Here is a 22,766-nt window from a genome sequence, read left to right on the forward strand (position 1 = left end):
AAGGCCTTGGGTCTTTCTTTTTAGCTCTACTGGTATCACTCAAAACAACAGGCATCTCGTTATAAAATGTTTGAAACAATTTTATGTGAAAATCCCTCTTTCCATCCCCCTCCCCCGACCAACCAGTCGACCTGATTTACTTGTATTGTTCAAACCGTCTGTGAATCAACTTTACGACCACAGGAACCTGGCCCTTCTGGACGCCCCTCTGCTGCATTCCTGTGCATGCACACATTCATGCCCAGTTGCTCCTCCTCTGTCTCTCGTGTTACTTGAAAACACTAAGCTGTCTTTATGGGCATTGGTTTGAGTGTCTGTGCAGCCTGCTGTCATCTTGCTGTCACTTGGTCCAGTGTCTCCCTGTTCCGAGTGGCTCCATTGTCCTGTGCTCACATATAGACATATGTACATCTCAAAGTGGAATTTTGTGTTTTCTGAAAAAACAAATGGCAGCCTGCGTCTGTGGGTGCTACTTGCTGTTCTCTGCTCGTTCCGCCTTCCTACCTTGGCAGCCTCTTCCTGGGAAGCCTGTGTTCCCCCTCCCTCCCTTCTCTTGGCATTTGACATCTCCGAAGGCTGCCTGAGAGGTAGCAGCCGGGCTGTGGCTGACCGAGAGGACCTGGCCCCTAGTCCTGCCTGGACAGGATCCTGGGGCAAGGGGATTAGCAAGGCTCTGCCTCGTCCCCTGCCTCCTCCAGTTACCTGCGTCCCCAGGCATGTTTGGTGTGTGTCTCATGTGGCAGCCAGGAAGATACCTCGGCTGCAAACGTGAAGGAACAGCGTGTGCCCACACTGGTGACAGGCCCCCAGCTTGTGTCAATATTTGGCCTGCTGGAGCTCCTTTGAGGAGCCACGTACAACAGCTACCTGGAGAGACGGATGTGGCAAGAGGCGATTTTTGTATTTTTTCCTTCTCTCCTTGGGAGGGGGGTGGTGTTTGCATGTATTTCTCTTCTCCATAGATTTTTCTCTCTTTAATGAAAGAATATGTGAGAGGGGAAGGGGAGGGATTGAGGAAGAGAGAACAGCAAGTACAAGCTACAGGGAAGGAGGAGGTCGTGGGGCGACAGGTGCCCCTGGCATTGTCGGGGAGTGACACTTGGCCTTGCTCACCAGTTTCAGCATTTTCTTCTCCGTTGGGTTTTGAGGTCTGTGCTGTGCTCTCTGCCTCACACTGTGAGCTGCACTCGGGGCTTGCTGTGGCATTCTGCTGGGCTGGTTGGAGCCTCGGCAATAGCAGGTTCTTCCAGGTGGTGACATGGTTGTGTCATCAGAAGAGGGTGGTGGGTGGGGGCAGATCGGGCAATTGCAGGGCAAAGAAGGCTGTGGTTTTGCAGTCGGACCTCTTGCTTAGCTATCTGCACATCTGTGTTGATGGGCTCAGGCTGCCAGCCTGTGCGTGGCAAAGTAGAGTGGCTTCAACAACAGCTGTCTTTCCTCACACTTCTCAGGTGGGAAGTCCAAGATCCAGCACTGGTAGGGCTATTGCTTCTGAGGACCTTCTCCTCGTTGGCAGATGGCCACCTTCTCTGTCCTCACGTGACCTTCCTCTATCTTTCTGTGTCCATATTTCTTGTTATGGGGACCCAGGTCGACTGGACCAGGGCCTTTGCTAGCAGCACCATTTTGCCTTAATGACCTCCTCCAAGTCCTGGTCTCCAAATACAGTGACGTGCCGAGGTTCTGGTGGCCAGAGCCCTGACGTGAAATGTTGGAGACACAACTCCACCTAAGAAGGGCTTTGCAGTTTCTTCTGACACTTGGGGTACCACAATCCAGAGATGCCTGGGAAGAAGGGGCCTCATTCTGGGGATGTCACTGGAGGCTGGCAGTTTAGGCACAGGGTATTTTGACAAAAACTCAGATGCCTCAGCAACTCCCCTGGCACCTAAGCGGCAGGCTGCCTGGGTCTGGCCCAGTGGGTGAGGCCTGTTACTGAACACCCAACCGTAAGCCTTCAGCTTGAGCGCCAGGACCCAGAGCTTGCACAGCAGAGACTGGGTTGGGGGGGGGTGTTGAGGAAGGCTTCTCCCGCAGGGGCTTTGTCAGCCAGGAGCTCTGGATGTGATGGAGCTGCAGGTCTTTCACAAAGTGGTGTCTGGGGGAAACTGGCATGCTCGCCCTGCTGGGTACCAGTGTCTATTCCAGGTGCAAGAGGAAGCCATGGTTGAGGGAGTTTCTTTGGAGGCCTTCTGTAGCCTCCAGTGGTTTTTAGGAAGGTGCTCGGGTCTTTTTTTTGGGTCCTGATGGGATGGTATGCAGAGGGCCTGAGAAGGGGTTGAGATAGAGTGCTTGATGATTCTTAGAGAAAATCGGGCCCTTGACTATGCCGTGAGAGCATCGTGAGCGCCCACGGAGGCAGCAGGGATGTGTGCCATGAGCTCTTGCTCTTCATCTCCACGTGCTGTTCTCCAGGGCAGGTGTGAGCAATGTTCTGCACATTTGTGCCCCTGTGTGCTAGCCACGCACACAGTCCTGGCCTGATGAGGCTGCAGGATTACTATCTGCAGCTTGGCCGTCAGTGGACTGGAGCTCAGAAACCAGAGCTCAGAAACCCACCTCTGCCAGTGGTGTTCATCCCTCAGGATTCTCCCTGGGACTGGCAAGAACACGCAGACGCATGTGTGCCTGCATGTGCTGGAGTTCTAGCTTCGTTAGAGGCTCCCCGTCAAGAGGCTGCTGTTGCTCCCTGTGCATAGTGAGGATTCTTGAATGGGAGCAGGTGTGGTTGGAACCTCCTAGAACTTGGATTCTTCCTCCATAGTCATGACACCTTTTCATTTCAGGCCCATTTGACTGGATGCCTGTCCCGTCTTGCTATCACTTGAGCTTGGCAACTTATAAAAAAAAGTCCAGAAGCTACCATGGAATTGTTTTGAGCCAGGGGAGGGTAGCATCGTGACGATGCTCACTGAGCTGGGAGGGCAAAGCCACAGGGTGTGCATCTGAGCTGAGCTCCCTCCTCCCAGGGTGGCTGGGGACCCTGTCTCCTTCCAGATCCTCCCTGGGCGGCAACTGTAGGAGCACCTAATACAGCGAGTCCAGGCCATGTCTGAGCTGCGCATCTCCCCCCTCATGGATTCCAGTGAGAGTAGTGTTGATAGAGCTCCCGTGGCCAGCAGCCAGAGTTCTAGGGGAGCTGATAAGAAGTTCTGGTGTCGGGGAAGAAATGGGAAGTAAGTTTGGGGACAGAGATAAGGCTATGTCAATTTGTGGGGAGGAGGGGCCCAGTTAAAGCCACCGGGAAAATGAAAGCATCGTTCTCTCCTACACAGATGTCACTGAGTGGCATCGGGACCTCACTCCACAGATGCTCAGTGGAGCTGTGTCTGACGTTCCTTTTGCTGGTTGAAACCTCAGGGCTGGGTGGAGGGGTCAGGGCCTTACCCCTGTGTCTCCCATCAGTCAGTGTCCCTGAAATCTCCTTGATTGAATTGTATGGGGGAGAGATGGGAGAATTCGACTTACCTTGACCTGCGGGAGACTGAGGTGTTCTGAATTCAATGTGCAAATCGGTGACATCTCTAAACAGGATGCCAGGTGTGATGGCCACTGGGTTCTTATCCCTTCCAGTCGAATGGTTGGGGCTGAGTGTGTCTTGTCAAATGCCTGACCACACCCTGCACGGTAGGTGTCCTGAGATGCCGTCTGCCTTGGACTGACATGCCTGGGACAGTAGGGCCAGTTGCCTGTGGTCCAGCCACCGTCCCTCTGTGGCAGCTCCTTCCGCACTCATAGTCATCCACACACTTTCCATTTCTGAAGGGACGGTGCCCATCGCACCCCCTGGCACAGACCAGCCTCCACTGAAACGCTGGACGTGCTGCTAACTCTGAAAGTCGGGAAGGACCACCCCGCAAACCCAGGTCTGCACCATAGCGGGAGCAGAACCCAGGTCTCCCCTGGGCTGTGGTGGGCTGAGGAGGCTGAAGATCTCTTTGAATATGGACCTGAAAGAAAAGGAGTGAACAAGATGCCTCTTGGGGAGGTTGAAAGTGGCCAAACCCTGCGTGTATCTCGTGGCTGGGGCGAGCATTCCTTCTCTGCCATGTAGCTGCGGATCTGTCACAGCCAGCCACACACTGTTTGCCGTGAGCCTGCTCATGGTGGTCACTGGAGTGAGCTAGTTGATTATTTTTCATGTAACGGAGGATGTTTCTGGTTCGACCTTGTTGATACCGATTATGAGCCTTTAGCAAGATGGTTCCAGATTGTTGTGTGGTGGTTCTGTCATTCTCCTGACTGCCCTTTACTGTCAGGCTGAACTCCTGTCACTACTGAAGTCTGCTGAACAGGGACAGGAGTCCCTGGTACACCCTCACAGCAGTCCGTGACTTAGGTTGCACAGCAGTGGACTTGGGAGCCAGGGCGATCGTTCATCCTGGATCCTGTGGCCCTGGCCTCCTCAACATGGTGTGCTCTTCCTTTTCTGTCTCTTCTGGATGTATAGAAAAGTGGGTGTGAGGTGCACATTGCACGAGTGGTCGTGGAAGATGACTGTTAGCTTTCGTCACTGGGACAAAGTACCCGAGAACCATGCAGAGGAGCCCAGGTTGGTTTTGACTATGTTGGAAGTTTCAGCCCAAGGTCAGCTGATTCCATTGCTTTATGCTTGAGGTGAGGCAGATCATCATGGTGGAAGGGGGTGGTGGGGGAAAGCTGCCCTCCTCCTCGGCAGCCAGGAAACGGGTGTGGGGTGAGGAGAGGACACAGCAAGGAAGGAGCCAGGCACAAGATAGTCTCTGAGGGCATGCGCCCAAGGACCTCCTCTAACTAGGTTCTACCTCCACCATCTCCCAGTGGTCCATTCGGCTCTGAATCCCTCAGTGATGAGCCACTGATGAGGTCAGAGAGCCCTCATGGTCTGATCTTGATCCCAAGAGTCCCTCCCCTGAACCTTGCTGCAGTGGGGACCAAGCCCTCAATACCCGAGGCTTTGGGAGACATTCCAGGACAAAACCGTAACAGTAGTTCATGCACGTGTGCACACGTGCAGACTCTGTACCTGTATACATGCAGTCCACACACGTACACATGTTTATGCACACAAAAATACACGCACACACATGACTTTTCAGGCTGATGTCCATCACTTCAGGCCCCAGGAACTTGGCTCCTTGTGGCATAGAGTGGCTGTATCCACACAGTGCAGAGAGCTGGGTGGGCAGCTTTATAGCAGCAGCCTCTGTCAGAAGCTGGCGATCCATAAATCCCAAGGGCCGCCTGGGTTTGGCCGGTATGCCATTCCAGACATGGCGCCTACAGAAGTGCTGTGTGCTCCAGGGACTGCAGCAGATTCCAGGGCAGCTGGGCGGCCCCTGGAGAACAGTTTAGGGTTTTAGTGTCAACAATAGCCCAAGAGTGTCAAGGAGCCAAACAAAGCAGAAGCTCTCCCGGGTTCTTCTCAGATTCTTTACCCACCTTTAGAAATAGTACTGTGGCTACCCAAGTGTGTTCCTGCTGTCTTAGTCATCTTGGACGGCTGTGACACAATGCCATCATCTGGGTGGCTTAAACCACAGAAAGAACCAAGGTGCTGACTTAGAGTGGGTGATGATCCTCTTCCTGGCTGGCAGATGGCCATCTCCACGTCACATCTTCAGAGATGAGGGAGGGACACGCTCTGGTCTCTTATTGTAAGGACACTGATCCTGTCATGAGCCTCCTACCTCGTGACTTCACCTGACTTTCATTACCTCTGAAAAGGTTTCCATCACACCGGGGCTTAGTGCACTTGAAACTTGGGGGCAGGGAGGTGGCGGTGACGTGAAGATCCAGCTTTTAGCATCTGCTGTAAAGAATTCAAGGAATCCCCTTCCACTCTTCAGGACAAACAGGTGTGTGGATGTGGTGAAAACTCCCCAAGCAGAACTGACACCCCTCAGTGGCAGGAAAAGAACTAGAGTTCGCTTTTGTTCCCAATGAACTTGCGTTGACGGCACTCCGTCTTGAGTCCACGTTGTTCTGGTATTTCAGCTTGCTTTTATTAGTGTTCACATGGTGTGTCTTTTTCCATTCTCATACTTTTAATCATTTAATAAATAACACATAATCGAGCTTTGTTTTTTAAATCTAGTTTGATCTTAGTCTCTTAATTGGAATGTTTAGTCAATTTACATTTACTGTGACTTTTGATATGATGAAGCTCCTGCCTGTCATCTTACTCTTTTGTTTATCCCATGTGGATTTTTTGTTGTTGTTTACCTCCTTTCTGGGCTTTTTTTTTAAAGTGGGGGGTGTTAATCATACTGTTTCTAGTATTCCACTTTATCTTCTCTGCTGGATTTGTAAGATAGACAATTTTATGTTTTTGAGTGGTTGTGGTTGCTATAAAGATCACAGCATCTTTAATTATCACGCTCACACCCGTGTAACACAAGAGCTGTTAAACGTGTCCACTGACCTGTGTAGGTCCATTGTATTATTTTGTCATATAATTTTATTTCTTCACGTACCATGGAGTCTCTAATAGATTGCTATTACTTTGGATTTCAGTGGTCAGTCATCTTTAAGAGAAGTTTTAAAACGTGTCAAGGTCTTTATATTTACCACTGTGTTTGCATTTTCCAAGCTTTTCAATAGCAGTCCTCAGGAGACCCAGATTTTCATGTGCTCTAATTTTTCTCCCGCAGGGAGAACCGTTTCTTTTTTCCAGCCTTTATTTTAAGTTAAGGCATGTTGATGACAAGTTCTCTTAGCTTTTATTTTTCTAGGTACATATTTCTTTTGCCTTCATGATTTGAAGAATATTTTCACCTGATGTAGAATTCTAGTTAGCAGTTTCTGCCCTTTAGGACTTTAGAGATGACATTTCAAGGACTTCTGGCTTGTGGTGTTTCTGATGAGAGGTTAGCATTGCCCTCCTGTCTGCAATGTAGCTTTTTCTCTTGCTGCTCATGAGATTCAATTTTTACCATTTTGACTGATGAGCTTTTGTGTGGTTTTGTTTTTCTTCCTGGACTTTTTTTTTCCTCTTCTCCCAGTCACATTTCCTATTATGTCTAGTAATTTTCTATCGTAGGCTGGGCCTGGTTTCTTCTGTTGAGTGAGAATCTGTATTTTGTGACTTCCCTTAGAGTCTGAGTGTGGCAGACAGTTAATATTGCTGGTGGTACAGCTTTGGCTTGTCAAGGCTTGGTCTTAGCTTTGTTGGGACACCAAGCTTTCACCCGAGGGTGACAGTAGTTTTATATTTATGGTTATGCCTCATGGATCTGTAGAGTAGTATTTGAAAACAAAAATTTAAAAAGTTAACCCTAAATTTGGAAAAGGTATTTTTCTGCCTTATTCTCCCTCTTTTTGGAATTCTAATTACACCTGCATTTAGATTGGTGAATAATGTCCTTTAGGTCATTGGAAGTCTGCTTTTATTTTTCCACTTTCTCTCTGCTTTTCTTTGAATATATATTGATTGGTCTTTAGGTGCATTGATCTGTTTGCAGGTCTATTCTGTTGTGAAGCTCATTTAAGGATTTTTTTTTTGAGATAATACCTTTCTCAATTACAGAATTTTCCTTTAGTTCTCCCCACCCCCACTTTTTGTCAATGCTGGGATTTAAACCAAGGGGTTCTCCTAACCTCAATTTATTTTGTGACAGGGTCTCATGAAGTTGTCCAAGCTGCCCTCAAACTTCCAATCCTCCTGCCTCAGTCTCCTGAGTCACTGGGATTACAGGCATGCACCACTTCAACCAGTATTTTTGTTTCATTTTTTTTTTAAAAAATTGGTTTCCATTTTTTCTGCAGAACAATTACTGCCTAATCACTTATTACAACAGCTCATGTTTTACTTCAAATCTTTAAGCGTATTTGTTAAACAAATGTGTACCTGATGTAAACTCCCTGTCTGTAGTTCTATTATCTCTGTCAACTCGGGGCCCATTTCTTTGTCTTAAAGAAAAAAAAAAAATCCTGATTGTTGTAGGTCAGGGTTTTCATTGCCGCGAACAAACTACCAGACGAGAACAACTTGGACGACGAGGGGAAGTTGATTTGAGGCTCATGGTTTCAGAGGTCTTAGTCCACAGAGGGCCAACTCTGGGCCCAAGGTAGGGAAGGGGAGAAGGGCCCAGTGGAGGAGAGATGTCCAGCTCTTCATAGGATCAGGAAGCAGAATAGGGAGACCTACTTCCTCCAAGTGGACCCCACTTCCCGGTGGTCAATTCAGCTAGCAATGCATTAGCCTGCTGATGGATGAATCCTCGGGAGATCACAGTCCTCCTGACCCAATCATTGCCTGAAGGGCACCCTTTGTATGCTTCCTTTCTTGGAAGGATGGCAGCCCTACCTGATCCATTTCCCAATCTCTAAAATAGTTGCTTCAAATAATTTAACCAGAATCAGAGACTTACTTGTGTACTCCTTCTTGTTAGGGTTAAAATAGGATTAAAATAGAAAATCAAAATTGGTATTTTTGTAATTTTATTTTTTAAATATGACAGCAGAATGCATTACAATTCTTATTACACATATAGAACAATTTTTCATCTCTGTATATAAAGTATGTTCACACCAACTCATGTCTTCATGATGTACTTTGGATAATGATGTCCATCACATTCCACCAACATGGCTAACCCCCTGCCCCCTCCCTTACCCTCTCACCCCTATGCCCTGTCTAGAGTTCATCTATTCCTCCTATGTTCCCCACCCCCACCAAGAGTCAGTCACCTTATATCAGAGAAAACATTTGGCATTTGTCTTTAGGGGATTGCCTTACTTCTCTTAGCCTTACCTTCTCCAACTCCATCCATCTACCTGCAAATGCCATGATTTTATTCTTTCATTGCTGAGTAAAATTCAATTGTGTATATATATGCCACATCAGCCACTTCAACAAATGGTGCTGGGAAAACTGGAAATCCATATGAACAAAATGAAATTAAACCCCGTTTCTCACCACGCACAAAACTCAAAGTGTATCAAGGACCTAGGAATTAAACCAGAGACTCTACATCTAATAGAAGAAAAAGTAGGCCCTAATCTAAATCATGTGGGATTAGGCCCTAACTTCCTTAATAAGACACCTATAGTGCAAGAATTAAAACCAAGAATCAATAAATGGGATGAACTCAAACTAAATTTCTTTTCAGCAAAAGAAACAATCTGAGGTCAACAGAGAGCCTACATATTGGGAGCAAATCTTTACCCCTCACATCAGATACAGCACTAATCTCTAAGGTATAGAAGAACTCAAAAAGCTAAGCCTCAAAAAAATAACCCAGTCAATAAATGGGCCAAGGATCTGAACAGTCAATTCTGAGAAGATATACAATTAATCAACAAATATGAAAAAAATGCTCATCATTTCTAGCAATCAGATTAGTTTTGGTTTGCATTTCTCTATCACCACTCTAGTCAGAATGGCAGCTATTATGAAGACGACAATAAATGTTGGTGAGGATGTGGGGGGGAAAGGCACACTCATACATTGCTGGTGGGACTGCAAATTGGTGCACCCAATATGGAAAGCAGTATGGAGATTCCTTGGAAATCTGGGAATGGAACCACCATTTGACCCAGCTATCCCTCTCCTCGGTCTATGCCCAAAGGACTTAAAAACAGCATACTACAGGGACACAGCCACATCGATGTTTATAGCAGCACAACTCACAATAGCTAAACTGTGGCGCCAACCGAGGTGCCCTTCGGTAGAGGAATAGGACAAAATTGGTATTTATATGAAACTTTCGCTCCAGATTCTTTGCAGGTAATCTTGGTCTCATGTTTTTTAGTTCTCCAGTCCCCTTTGTCTTTCAAATGAGGACGTTGAGCTTGTCAGGTCATCTTAAGAAGTAGCTACACGTGTTTCTGAGCAGAGTGTCTGTCTTTGTGCCTTATTGATGTGCCTCTGGAATCCTTGTTGCTTTCTGGCCACACTTTTCTTTTTAAGTCTTTAATTAGCAGGCTTTCAAGTAGGGAGTGGGAGTCTCTTGGTCCCGGTGTTTAATGGAGTGTTGCCCCTGATGGCAGGAATTGGGATAATTGGATGATAGCGGGGACAGAGACTGATTCAGAAAACCAGCTGAGGGCCGACACTCTGGGAAGGTGACAGGCTTAGCGTTGGCTGAGGGTCTCAAGTGTTGCCCAGCTGCCTTGACTCCTCCCAGCGTCAAGGCGACTGCTTACATGGAGACAATCACTCCTTTGCAACAATGTGGTGAAGGGCTCCTTGAGAGATCTTACATTCTGAAGCCTTTGTGTGCATCAGAATGATGTATTTTTTTTTTTTTGAAAATGCAGCTTTCAGAAGCTCCAGTGCTTTGAAAGTCTCTTTAGGGCAATTGGAGTGTATGGAGTGTCCTGGGAGATTCTGATGAAGCTAATCCGTGGACCTCACTTTGAGAGATACTGATGGATTTTACAATATTTCTATGTTTATCATGTTATTTTTACTTCAAGAAAGCATACAGGCAGAATGGTCATCATTAACTCATGATGCACATGGGAAAGCGGTGACCTAGAGAAATCGAGACCTTCCCAGGGCTGAAGGCATCGTGGTGGTGAGGCTAGGGCAAAGCCCAGTTCTCCCAGAAGGCTGATTCTTCCCTTGGGTCATTTTAGCTGGTGATGTCACGGTATAACTTGGGAAAACTCGTCTTCTCTCATTCTTTTTATTTCCCTGTGACTTCCTGCAGGATGTAGAAATGCTAACTCATGTAGCATTTTGTTAAGGAAAAATTTGGGGAGAGCAGAGGAGGAAGAACCTAGGGTATACCAAAACACGGTAAGCTATGCACGCCCAACACAAGGTGCTGTTCCGAGAAGTTGGGGATTTTTGCTTAGGCTCTGCCCAGGGGTGTTTTGGAGGTTACTCTGGCAACACATGAGAGGGTGATTCAGAAGGGTGACAAACAAAGGGGCCCAGGGACTATTTAGGTGCATGCAACATTGCATCCCAGGGCACCATGGACCTGCCCAAGCTTCTGGGTGTAGAGAGGAAGGCCCCACTGAAGAGCCGGGCTGGGGGTGCAGGCATGGGCAAGACCGGAAGGCTGGGCCTGTGAGCAAACACTGCAGGGCGATGTGGAGTTCTCAAACCTTGTGGCTTTGAGCTATGCTAGAACAGGATGGAAACTCGGTCTTTGGAAAGAAAAGAACGTCTTGGAGGGCGGGGATATGGTTAGTTTGAGAAACACGGATTCCGTAATCATTGACCGACAGACCACACACATGTTGAGTCTGTGTGGATGGTGGGGTGTCTGGGATGGGAGGCTTACCGGAAGTTGGGGATGTGAATTCAGTACTCAGGGTGTGGTGGAGGCTGCAGAGATCCACATGAGGGTACCTGGTGAGAGCCCTGGAAGGAGAGGGAAAGTTTGACTCATGAGAAGGGAAACTGGGCTGGGCTGGCCTGGGGCTTGTGCTTAGGCCAGAGGCAAGAGGTTCAGCCAGAGATCAGAAGAGGCTGGGAGCAGGCAGAACAAGGCCTCCTTGTTGAGGCAGTGCCGGCCCCAGGCTGTCTGCCTGCCCCCAGGAGGCTGCAGAGGGCTCTGATTGGCAGCTACACAGCTGATTGGTATCAGGACAGGTCTGATGGGTGAACCGTGCCCAGCCAGGGAGGGGGACCCAGTGTTCCCAGCCACACCAGAGCTGAAGGCCTGGGTTCCTCCCGATAGTCCCTGCCAAGATTACCGGCCAGCTGGCTCTAGGCTTCAGAGGGGACCGACAGGCTCTCCCGTGGACGGGGCTGTCTGTGATGCTTCAGCGTCCCCGCTGGCGAGCCTGCTCTGTGGAGAACAGGCAGGGGAACGTGTTGCAGGCTGCTGGGCTCCAAGTCAGGAAATGCAGATATGGGAGGGTAAGGGGAGCTGCGACCTGGGCTGTGTCTGGTTTCCCAGGAGCCACCAGGGGCTCTGAGGGCGGTTTTGCACTGGGGCCTGGGAGCCTGGTTTATAGGTCAGTGGAGACAGTTGGCACTCTGCCCTCTGTCATCCCACTGTCTGTGCTAGTCAATCTTCAAACCCTGTGGGTGGGGAGGGTGGGCGAGCCACCGCCCCAGGGCCAGAGCGGCAATGTCCTTCCTTCTCCTGGCGCCGGTGGTCACGACTTCACAGTGCAACAGAAGGACCAAGTGCACTTGCTGGGTGTCCCTGGCTTGGTTCCAGGACCCCCAGGATACCAAACCCGCCGACGCTCAAGTCCTCCGTGGTATTTGCACGCAACCTGCTCTATCCTGCGCTCGCTAGGCCACCCCTGGATTGTTTCCAACACCTGACGCAACGCAGTTGCTACCTACGTGGCTGTCACGCTGCGTTGTTGAGGGGGCGATGATGGGAAAGAGTCTGCGTGTGTGCAGGGCAGACACAACCGCTGAAGGCCCGAGGGTGCACAAACGAGGCTGAGACCAAGAGCGCTCCAGGGAGGGAGAGCTGGAGAAGCGGGGGCTCCGGGACGGCACCGGGTGGAGGCGTCTGCACTTCATGTCATCAGCATGCATTCGATGAAGCGTTTGGTGGGATACAGATTCCGCTTCTGATCTTGGAACTTTCTGGAATTGATATCCCCTGATCTTCACACCTTCCCCCAGTACTGCGGATTGAACCCAGGGATGTGTACCACTGAACCCACATCCCCAGTCTTTCTTACTACTCACTAAGTAGCCCAGGCTGGCCTGAACGAGGGATCCTCCTGCCTCAGCCTCCTGAGTGGCTGGGATTACGAGCATGGGCCGGCCGCCATGTCCAGCTCCCTCTCGGTAGTTTTGATCCCTGGTTGGTTGAATCTGAATGTAGAACCCGTGGACGTGGAGGGCCGAGGATAATGGTGATAGACTGAAAAGTAGAAAATATTTCACTACGTGGACCTTTCCAGAAGCCGTTTGCTGGCCCCGACGTACAGACGCTCCAGTCAACCCTCGCTGCGCCTCTGCCTCCACTCTCGGGACACTGTTGTCTCCCTGCTTCAGGTTCAAGAGCATCCTTCATGGCTTGCGAGTGTGGTCATGGTCTGGCTTGAGTCCCTTCAAGGTCCCCGTGACCCTCCCTTTCATGATCTGTCTCCACCAAGCCCCTGTGCCTGGCTCTGGCTGCCCACAGCCACGTCCCTCCCCCTGCTGACCCCTGCTCATCTCCCTCCATGGCACGGGGTCTCCTTCCTCTCCCCAGCCTTGGTATCAACTGTCCCCTCTGCAGGTTTCTGCCCCATGGCAGGCTTCCACTTCATAGTTGCTGTCCCTTCTGGCCCCTGTGTGGTCGTCACCCATGTTCTGTGGACTGGTTCACATGTGGCCTGAAGGCAGGGGCGTGTTGAGGTTTGCTCTGGTCTCCACTGTGTCCTGTCTACCAACAGAGTGCCCGGCACACAGTAGGTCCTCAGGGGGTGTCTGATGGACGTGTGAGTGAATGGATGGGGGTGGGAGAAGGATCCAGTGTGGTCCTCCTGAAGTCGTCCTCACAGCGTGTGAGTGGAAAGTGCCTTATGCATGTGATTTGTTTTCTGGAAACAGATCCATGTCCTTTGCCAGAGACCACTTTTTTGGGGCACTGCAAACATGAGGCTCAGATCATTAAACGGGAGAATCGAAGGAAACCGACCTGAACTTTGAAGGTGTTAAGATTGTTCGTGCTTTATTTACTCTCATAATTATGTTTGCCTAGAAGCTAAAGCCTTATCCTGCCATTTATAGTTGGCCCTTTTGAGCTAGGAGAGGGGGTGGGTGAGGAGCAGAGACGTTGCCTGTACTGCTTTAGAGAAATATTCATTCCTGGGCCTCCCTTTGAAGGGTGTTTCCTTGTGTCCAGGGTGAGACCTGGGCACAAAGATATCTCCCAGAAGGACTCTGACATTCAGCCAAGGCTGCTTGCTGGCCACCAAATGCTCTCGAGACTGGCTCTTGTTCAGACACTGGGTTTTGGATTTATAATCCCAGTGCTGTGCACCTCTCCTTTGAGAGGGGTTCAACACAGGGAGAACAAAACACAAAAGAAGCCATCTGCTTTGCTGGGCAGCGTCTGCCAGTGGGAATCGGGTCCGTGACCTGCAGAGGCTTCCCAGAAGAGTGTGCTATCCCCCGCACACCAAGAACCGCTAAGGATTTGTTGGAGAGTGCCCAAAACATGGGTCTAAGGTGATCCCAGTGTGAGGGCTGAGAGACCCACCCCTTGGTAAAGAGAGCTCTCTGGTCATTTTGGTTTAAGGTGCTTGGCTCCTAATGATCCAGTTCACAACTTACCCACAAAGTGCTAAACCCCACGAGGTTCTCGGGCTGAAAGGGCCTCTGGGAGCCTGGACTGGGTTTTAACTCTCCAGCAGGATCCAAGGTGGGGGGACTCAGTCTCCTTGCTTTCTAGACAGATGCAGCTGGGGAGAAGAGGGGATTTTTGAGGGTGGCCGTGAGGGAATGAGGAACAGTCACCAAATGCAGAATGTGATTTGGGGCATGAAGACCAGCACCATTCTCTGGGAGGTGGGACCACTTATGTCATTTCTAACTAGCTGGCCTCTTGGAGTCACCACGGTCGCTGTCCTTTCTCAGCAAGACTCCAACCAGTTTTGGTGGGCGCTCCACCCTCAACGCATCGGAGTTGGGAAGTCCTTCAGGATGGCTTCTTTAAACTTGTTGCTGTCCCCATTTAGCTTCCTTTATAAGGATATTGAAAATAGCTGCCCTCAAAAAGTTCTGCCTCTGGGAACCTGGGAGTCCTCTGTGGTTTCAGCAGGGACCCAGGTTCTGCTCTGTGCTTCAGTGGTTGGATGAGTTTGCCCCCTGAGCCAGGCCCCCCACAGCAGCCCAGGTGTCGAGACTGCTCTGAGACGAGACTCAGACTCACAACAGCTTCCCTTCTGGGCTGGAATCTTCTCTCGCTGCCAATTACAGGCCCCTTCCCCGTAGCCCTGTTTTCTGTGACTCGTCTAGTGCCAACTTTGGGGGCCAGATAGTTTGTTTGTACCAGAGATCAAAAGGCTTGTAATCATGCAAACATGCAGAATTGGAGCAGTAATTGACACTCGGGATGGGGCGAGTGTATGACGGGAGCCCTCAGCCTGCTCCAGGGATGACGGGTGGCTTCCTGGAGTGGGTCGTGGGCTTAGACTTAAAGGTTAGGTCAGGGCTTGCCAGGCGGATGCACCTGGTGGGAGATGGTGAGGTGCGTGCGGGCACGGCGTACCTGCGGTTCCCTGCAGTGGCTGGCCGTGTCACTCGCTGTGGCTCAAAGTGTGTGTGTGTGTCAACTCTGCTCCGTGACCAACAACCAGAGTCTGGCGCACAGCACTGGGGATGGGTCTCAGGTGTGTGTAATTGTCTGGGTCCATTCTCTCCATATCAGTTGGGCTTCCTATGCCTCCGGGGATGGGCAGCTGAGGGTCTGCTGACCTTGACCTCATTAAGCTGCAAATTTACAGATGGCTCTCTGCCAGGTGCCTGTCACCTGCCTTGGACCAGGGCATGTTCGCACGGTGACCACAGAGGCTTAAAAGGAAAAGCGGAAACGAGCCAGGCCTCTTCAGTGGAGGCACAGAACGGCCACGCAGGTGCTTCTAGCCCCGTCATGGCTGAGCGGGTCCCAGGGCAGAGCCCAGCATTGGTGGTGGTGGGGGGGTGTGCTGGGTAGAATAGCATTTCCCAAATTTATCTGTCATGGGACTTAGGATGTGACTTACCTGGAAATGGGGACTTTGCAGATGCAGTTAGTTAAGGGCCACCCGACTCTAACATGACCTCAAGTTAAGTCCAACATGGCTGAGGCCCTCGTAAGGAGCCGAGAAGGGACGCGAGAACAGTGGACGCAGGGAGGCTAGCTCTGAGGATGGAAGCAGAGGCTGAGTTACACCGCCAGAGCCAAGGAATTGCAGTGGATGCTTGGAACCAGCAGAGTGGAAGGAGCAAGCGGCGCTCTTCCCTAGAGCTGGTGACCAGAACCTGGCCCTGCTGACCCCCGCGTCGGACTTGGGGCCTCCAGCACTTTGCATGTTTTTATCATTTGAAGCCACACAGCTTGTGGCCATCTGTTCTGTCGGCTCTAGGAGGCCAATAAAATGACAGAACACTCTGCCTGTGGTAGGGCCGTGGCTGCAGGCAGAGGTAAAGACTGGGGCCAGTTGTCCAACCTGCCGTGGACAGGGACACCGTGGTGAGACAGGGCCAAGACGGGCAGGCAGGGCTGTGTCCAAAAGGCTTAGAGCTTGTCCCGTAGGCAAGGGGCAGACTGAGGGATCTGGCCAAGAGAGTGAGATTTCCAGGTTGGCATTTTAGAAAGGTGGCCCCTGGGGTGAGGGAGGACAGTGTGCAGGATGCTGGGAAGGCAGGTCTGCAGGCCTTAGGAAGTGCTGGAGGAGGAAGATGAGAAGCAGAGCTGGAAAACAAACGTTTAAAGGAAACACCCAAAGTTGGTAACTGATTGGATGCAGAGAACGGAACAAAGAAAAATCTAGACTGACTTTTACTTTGGTTGGGAATATATGACATCATATTGACAAATCTGAGATTCTAACAGCCAAAACTTGGTGCTGGTGTCCACTTAGGTGCAAAAGTGAATTAGCGAAGATCCCACCCTGAAAGGGCTTTGTAGTAGTCATGTAGGTGCAGCATCTTTGATTTATACCCCAATATCTGTATTCCCTTCTACTTAGGTTAAGAGTATCAAATCTTTAAATTTAAAATATCGAGAACCAGAGTGTCGGTCTGAGGGCGGGAGGAAATGGATGTCTCAGTTTGAGCAAAGGCAAGAGTTTGCCCTTCCTCTACCTTTTTGTTCTGCCTGGGGTGCCAAAGGGGTGGAGGATGCCCACCCACACTGGTGAGAGCAGAGCTCTGGTATGCAGTCTCCCCGTGCAGATGCTAGTCTCTTGTGAACACCCAGGGATGGTGTTTTACCAGCTATCTGGGCATCCCTTAGTCCAGTCATGTTGACACATAAAATTCACCATCACAGGGAACTAGGTGGCTTTGATCCCTGTCCTCAAAAAGTGAACACAGGAAGCAGAGGAGGTGGAGGTGGGGGAGACGAGTTCAGATGTCATGGGTCGGGCCTGAGGTGGTCTCATTGCACCTGCTCGTGACCTCTTGGCCAGGTCTGCGTCACATGCACATCTACTTGCATGAAAGATAAGTCACATGGCTGAGCCCAAGCTGAGGAGTGGGGAAACGCTATGTTCATTATAAGGGCCTGGATGCAGACAGGGATCGAGGCCTTGGCCCATCATCTAGCCTTCTGTGGAGAGTGTGAAAGTGTGACGAGGTGAGGTCAAGGCAGGGTGGCAGGGCTGTACCCAATCTCATCTAACCGTGGTGCAGGAAGAACCATTGTGAATAATAACAGAAGTGGCTGGTGACTCCCTCACCTCCTACTGCAAGTCCTTAGAGTGCAGGAGTTTATCCAAGTCGCCTTTCTATGCAGGTGGAAACTAGCATCATGTTTCAGCTAGGAGTATGTGAAATTGGTCAAAGTGACACCTGGCCCCAACCCATGGTATATTCAAAGCATGGAGAAGCTAAGAGCATCAAGAAGTTGTTTTGTATGGCGCTTTTTCTCTGAAAGTCTCACGGATTATCATTTCTACAGAGACCAATCCATGAGAGAGCTCATTGGAAAAAATGGTCATTTCTTTGAGTATAAATGAATTTTCACTAAAAACTTACACAATTATTTATTTCTGGGTGAAGTGTGATAATTACGTAGTTCATATGAAAAAATGCAAGACCAGGAATAGACAAGGCCCTTATGAAGGCCAGTGGGAGGAAGGAGAAGGAAGAGGAGAGACTTGATACGCCTGACTTCTAATCTCACTAGCAATTAAAGTTATGTGGCATTGTCCCTTAGCTGTCCAGGATCCAGTAGGAAGACAAGACAGTCTCATGCACATATGGAAACTCAGTGCATAGAGCATGGCAGGATTTTCATTATAAGTAAACAGGAAAGGAATCCATTGGTCAATACAGGTTGACATCAGATTTCCTCCTGCTTTAGATTCTGACCTTATAGCCTATGCAAAAGCAATCCCAGGTAGAGTCAGCTTAAAGGTATCTAGAAGAGCCATTCTCAACCTTGGCTGCGACATTTCAATCACCGGGGGGCAATTTACTTGTTTATAACCAGCGTGTGGGAGCTGCATGTGCCCGGGCGTGCAGGGTGATGATTAGCACATGCCTACAGCATGCACCGGTCACATCAAAGTAAGGGGTATTTTCTTGCCCTTAGCATTTCTCCATGTTTGGAGTCTTCCTCTTTTCTTCATCTTTATGAAGTATGGAGCAGGTTGTTGTGAACTGTGCTCATCCCACTGGGCTGTGGAACACCAGAACCTGTTCCTTCTGACTGCTGCTTTGGCACCTGCTGTATCCCCGCCCGCCTACGTTCCCAGGCTGTGCTGATCACTGTTCTGCAGTCAGGTCAAAATCACAGTATGACAGAACATGTGGTATTCATTTTTTCTCTGTCTGGCTTGTTGACTTGATATAATCTCCTCTAGGTCATTTCATTTTGCTGTAAATGACAAGATCTCACTATTTTTTTTAATGGTTGAATAATATTCCATTGTTGATATAGATGTAGGCACTTTTGAAAAACATTGTTTTGCCACTGGAGAGTCCAAAATTGTCTGAGATGGAGCTTGGGCATCTGTATTTTTCAAATCAACTGTATTGACATATAATTTACATAAATGCATCCATCTTAATTATAGTTTGATGTAGTTTGATAAGAGCATATATCTATGAAATCTTTTTTTAAACATAAATTTTAATTTTGGAGGTTATGGGGGATTGAACCCAGTGCATATGCCCAGCCCTTTTAATTAAAAATTTTTATTTGGTTACATGTATCATACATTTGAGTCAGATGGGATATAATTTCTCATTTTTCTGAGTGTACAGGTTGCAGAATCACATTGGTGATGCAGTCACATATATACCCACATCAATAATGTCTATTTTATTCTGCTGCCCTTCCCTTCCCCTCCCATCACTTCTCTCTACCCAATCTAATGTGACCCACTTCTTTTTTTCCCCCCTCACATCGTCATACCTGTATTCTGTATAAGGATGCCATCCATTTCCCTGCAAATGCCATGATCTTGTTACTTTTTAGTGCTGAGTAATATTCCATTGTGTATACATACCACATTTTTTTATCCATTCATCCATTGAAAGGCATCTAGGTTGGCTATAATTGTGAATTGTGCTGCTATAAACATTGATGTGGCTGTTTCCCTGTAGTATATGCTGTTTTTAGGTCCTTTGGGTATAGATTGAGGAGAGAGATAGCAGGGTCAAATGGAAAGCTGGTTCCAGTCCCAGCTTTCCAAGGAATCTCCATACTGCTTTCCAAATCGGCTGTCCTTTTAATTTTTTAGACTTAAGATAGTGTCTCCCTTAAATTTCCTAGGCTGGCCTTGAACTTGAAATCCTCCTGCCTTAGCCTCCTGAGTCACTGGATTTCTGGTGTGTGCCACCTACCGTACATGGCGATTATCTGTGTCATACATACAACAATCAAATTGAAGGAGTTCCCACCCCTCAGATTCCCCTGTGCCCCCTTTGGGCTGGCACCCCCATACTCCAACCTAAATTCAGGTAACTGCTGCTTTCTGACACTGTGACTTAGTTTTATACAGCAGTGAAACTGAGAAGGTACTTCAGGAAGACATTTGCAATCCATATAGCTGACAGACAGCTGTCCAGAATATGTACGTCTCCCAAAAGTCGATGAGAAGGCAAACCAGTCAGTGAACAAGGGAACAAAATATCTGGGAATTTAAGAGGAGGAAATCCTAAAAGACTAATAAATACATGAAGAGAAGCTTGGCCTTTAGTGATCAGGGGGAAGCAAGTTGAATCATTACCAATCTCAATCCACAAAAAAATGAAGTTTGGCAGCCTGAGTCGCTGACAAGAGGATTTGGGCCAATGGGAATGGGCGTGCACTGTTGGTTGAAGCAAAATTGATCCAATGAGTTATTTGCTAATACCTAGTAAGATCAATAGTATACATAGCTGATGTCCAAGCAATTTCAACTTTTAAATTTGCTTGCAGATGATTCACAAGGAGCCACACTTGACAATATTCACTTCAATATCTCTTGTAATGAGGAAAAATGGAAACTGATAAAATAGTCATCAGAAGAATGGATAATTGTGTTAAAGTCCTAAGATGGCATACTAAGTTGCAGAACGCTACATAAATATTGGTCAATTAAAGTCTGAAGTCACATAAAATGAGATTGCATATTCAGTCAGCCTTTCCACTGCTGTGGCCAGAGGACCTGACGAGAGCAACTTTAGAGGAGGAAGTTTGTTGGTCCGTGGTTTCAGAGGTCTCAGTCCATAGGAGGCCAACTCCACTGCTCTGGGCCCAAGGTGAGGCATAGCGTCATGGTGGAAAGGTGTGGAGGAGGAAAGCGGCTCAGGACAAGGTGCCCGAAAGCAGAGAGCTCTGCTCAACAAAGAAAAAATAAATACCCCCAAGGCACACCCTGGTGACCCACCTCCTCCAGCCACACCCTACCTGCCCTCAGCCACTTGCCAGTTAATCCATAGCAGGGCGTTAATGCACTGATAGTTAAGGCTCTTGCAACTCATTTCACCTCTGAAGATTTTTACATTGACTAACACATGAGCTTTTGGGGGACTCTTTATATCCAAACCATAACACATGTTTACAAACACAAAATGATCCGGCATGGCTCTTACCAGGTACAGCTAAGGCTATGAAGGATGCCCGCGACCTTTTCCAGATAGTGAATATCCAGTTGGTGTGGGGTGAGAAGCTCACGTTCCTTTTAGAGCATTTTGTGTAGAAAATGTGAACCAAATAAGGTAAAAGGTCAAGCTTGATTCAGTCTAGTGACGGGACCCTGGCTTTCATCTTGTTGCTGTCTGTGAGCTTTTCTACGGTTCTGAAACGGTTCCTGAAGAAGTCCTCTCAGGACTTCTGTAGACTGATGTCAGAATGAAGTGGAAGCATTGGATGGTCTGGGAGGTGCCTGTCATCCCAGCAAGCTGGGAGGATGAGGCAGGAGGGTCTCAGGTTCCAGGTCAGCTTCAGGAATTTAGTGAGACCCTGTCTCAAAACAAAATCCAAAAAGGGGTAGAGATGTAGCTTAGTGGTGAAGTGCCCCTGGGGTACAATTCCCAGTCCCAAAAAACCAAAAACATGAAAACAAGATTCGGGAATAGAGAGTGAAGGTGGTGTTGGATGCAATGGTAACAAAACCTCTTTGTAATTTGTTCCTGGCTTAGGACAGACCCACAACTTACTTACCCTAAGGTTTTGTATCAAGGTTTTGTGTCTATAAGACCTTGGTGTGCGTATGTGTGCAGGTGTGCTTGTGTTGCTGGTAGGGTGGAGAGGCGGAGGATTAGAAAGCCCTGACATGGACAGGAAGTGTCTACCTTGAATACATCCACACAGGTGTTCTCAACTCTTCCTGTTTTTCTTCTCCTTGGTGTGTGTGTGTGTGAGACTCCTGTTGCATTTTTTCTAAGTGTGAGAACTGAGTATCAAGGAGTCTGAATTGGGCTGTCCTAGAGTCTGTAACTCGTTGGAAGAATGTGTTCCCAGTTATTGCTAAAGGACAGTGGGTTGGAATTTCAGCGTTCCACCTGTGAAGCCGGGCAGGAGTGCCCCCACCAGTTCTATGCCATCTTAGCGTGGAGCTTAATGGTTGCTCCTGTGCTGGGAGTAGTGGGAGTGATAGGTGGGTACCAGGGCAGCCACGTCCTCTGCAAGTGTTCTGATAATAACATACAACACTATCCCTTACTGGGGCTATGAATTAGGATGAGTTTTTGAAAGAGCAATTGACTGACAACAAAAGAAATTACCGGGAGCCTCTTATAAGAGCATTCGTTTCACCCTGGATGGTGTCTACGCTGTAAATAATAAGGTTTTAATAACTCAGTTCTGTCATATGGACGTGCGAAGCCCACCCCTGTGAGAGCCGATGGACACTCTTCTGCAGTGGCCTGTTTAATTTTCAAGGTGGGAATTTCACTTTCTCTTAATGATTGCAATATTTTATATCTTGAAATGGTGGAATAAGAAAAATCGCCTTCACTGAAGGCCTGGCTTGATGAACTCTAGGAAGTGCAGATGCTCGACAGAGGGTCTTTGAAAGTTAATGAACTTCCCAAAATCCTATTAGAAGGGGGGAAAAAACCCAAGACACCACTGGATTCTTAATCTGTTTCCTGAAGACAGAGGAACCAAGGCTCTGGTGAGGATGGACTGTGAGTTCCCTTGTTACCACGTCAGAGGGCTTGAGCTGCTCCAAGCACGTCGGCGAACCTTGTGCTGTTACCGCGGTTCCACTGTAAGTACAAGGACAGAGGAAGGGAAGGTTCTAGAGCCCAGAAAGCGCTGTGGAACGCAGTTGGCTCCGAGCTCCAGCTTCAATGAGAGGCTGAGTGGTGTGTGCAGGTCAGTCGTTTGGTTCTCTGTGGTGGAAGTGTAAGGCCTTGGCCGCCTCATGTGACCGCTCAGCAGTGTTCAATGCTCACGTTGTTGGTAGATGTGTCTTCACACCTTTTCACCTTGTGAATCTGCAACTCTGCACCCACTGAGCAACTCGATCCCTTTATCTCTGCTGCCCCCAGCCCTGGCCACCTCCATTCTGCTTTGTGTTTCTATGGATCTGACAGCTGTAGGCTGCTTCTGTGAGCAGAATCAGATGGTCTCCGCCACTTTGCCCCTGGCTTCTTTGACTTAGCATGACGTCCTCCGGGTTCATCCGTGCTGAAGCGCATGTCGGAGTTCCCCATCCGCCACGCTGTGTATTCGTCACTCCCATTACTACTTTGTAGATCCATTCACTCACCGGTAGACATT

General features: G+C 48.8%; 1 protein-coding gene and 1 long non-coding RNA gene across 13 annotated transcripts in view; one reads left to right on the top strand and one right to left on the bottom strand.

Moving 5' to 3' along the window:
- The window catches only part of Slc39a11 (solute carrier family 39 member 11), a 392,410-nt gene that overhangs the window by 111,412 nt on the left and 258,232 nt on the right, over positions 1–22,766 (top strand). The gene's annotated exons all lie outside the window — the stretch shown is intronic.
- LOC144375988 (uncharacterized) lies at positions 9,394–11,872 on the bottom strand. The gene is made up of 2 exons (XR_013435956.1): positions 11,635–11,872; positions 9,394–11,299 (listed from the first exon to the last, which is right to left on the bottom strand). It is a non-coding gene; the product is annotated as an uncharacterized LOC144375988 (long non-coding RNA).

The sequence above is a fragment of the Ictidomys tridecemlineatus genome, chromosome 3 (genome assembly GCF_052094955.1).
Source record: "Ictidomys tridecemlineatus isolate mIctTri1 chromosome 3, mIctTri1.hap1, whole genome shotgun sequence".
In the NCBI taxonomy this organism is placed as follows: Eukaryota; Metazoa; Chordata; class Mammalia; order Rodentia; family Sciuridae; genus Ictidomys; species Ictidomys tridecemlineatus.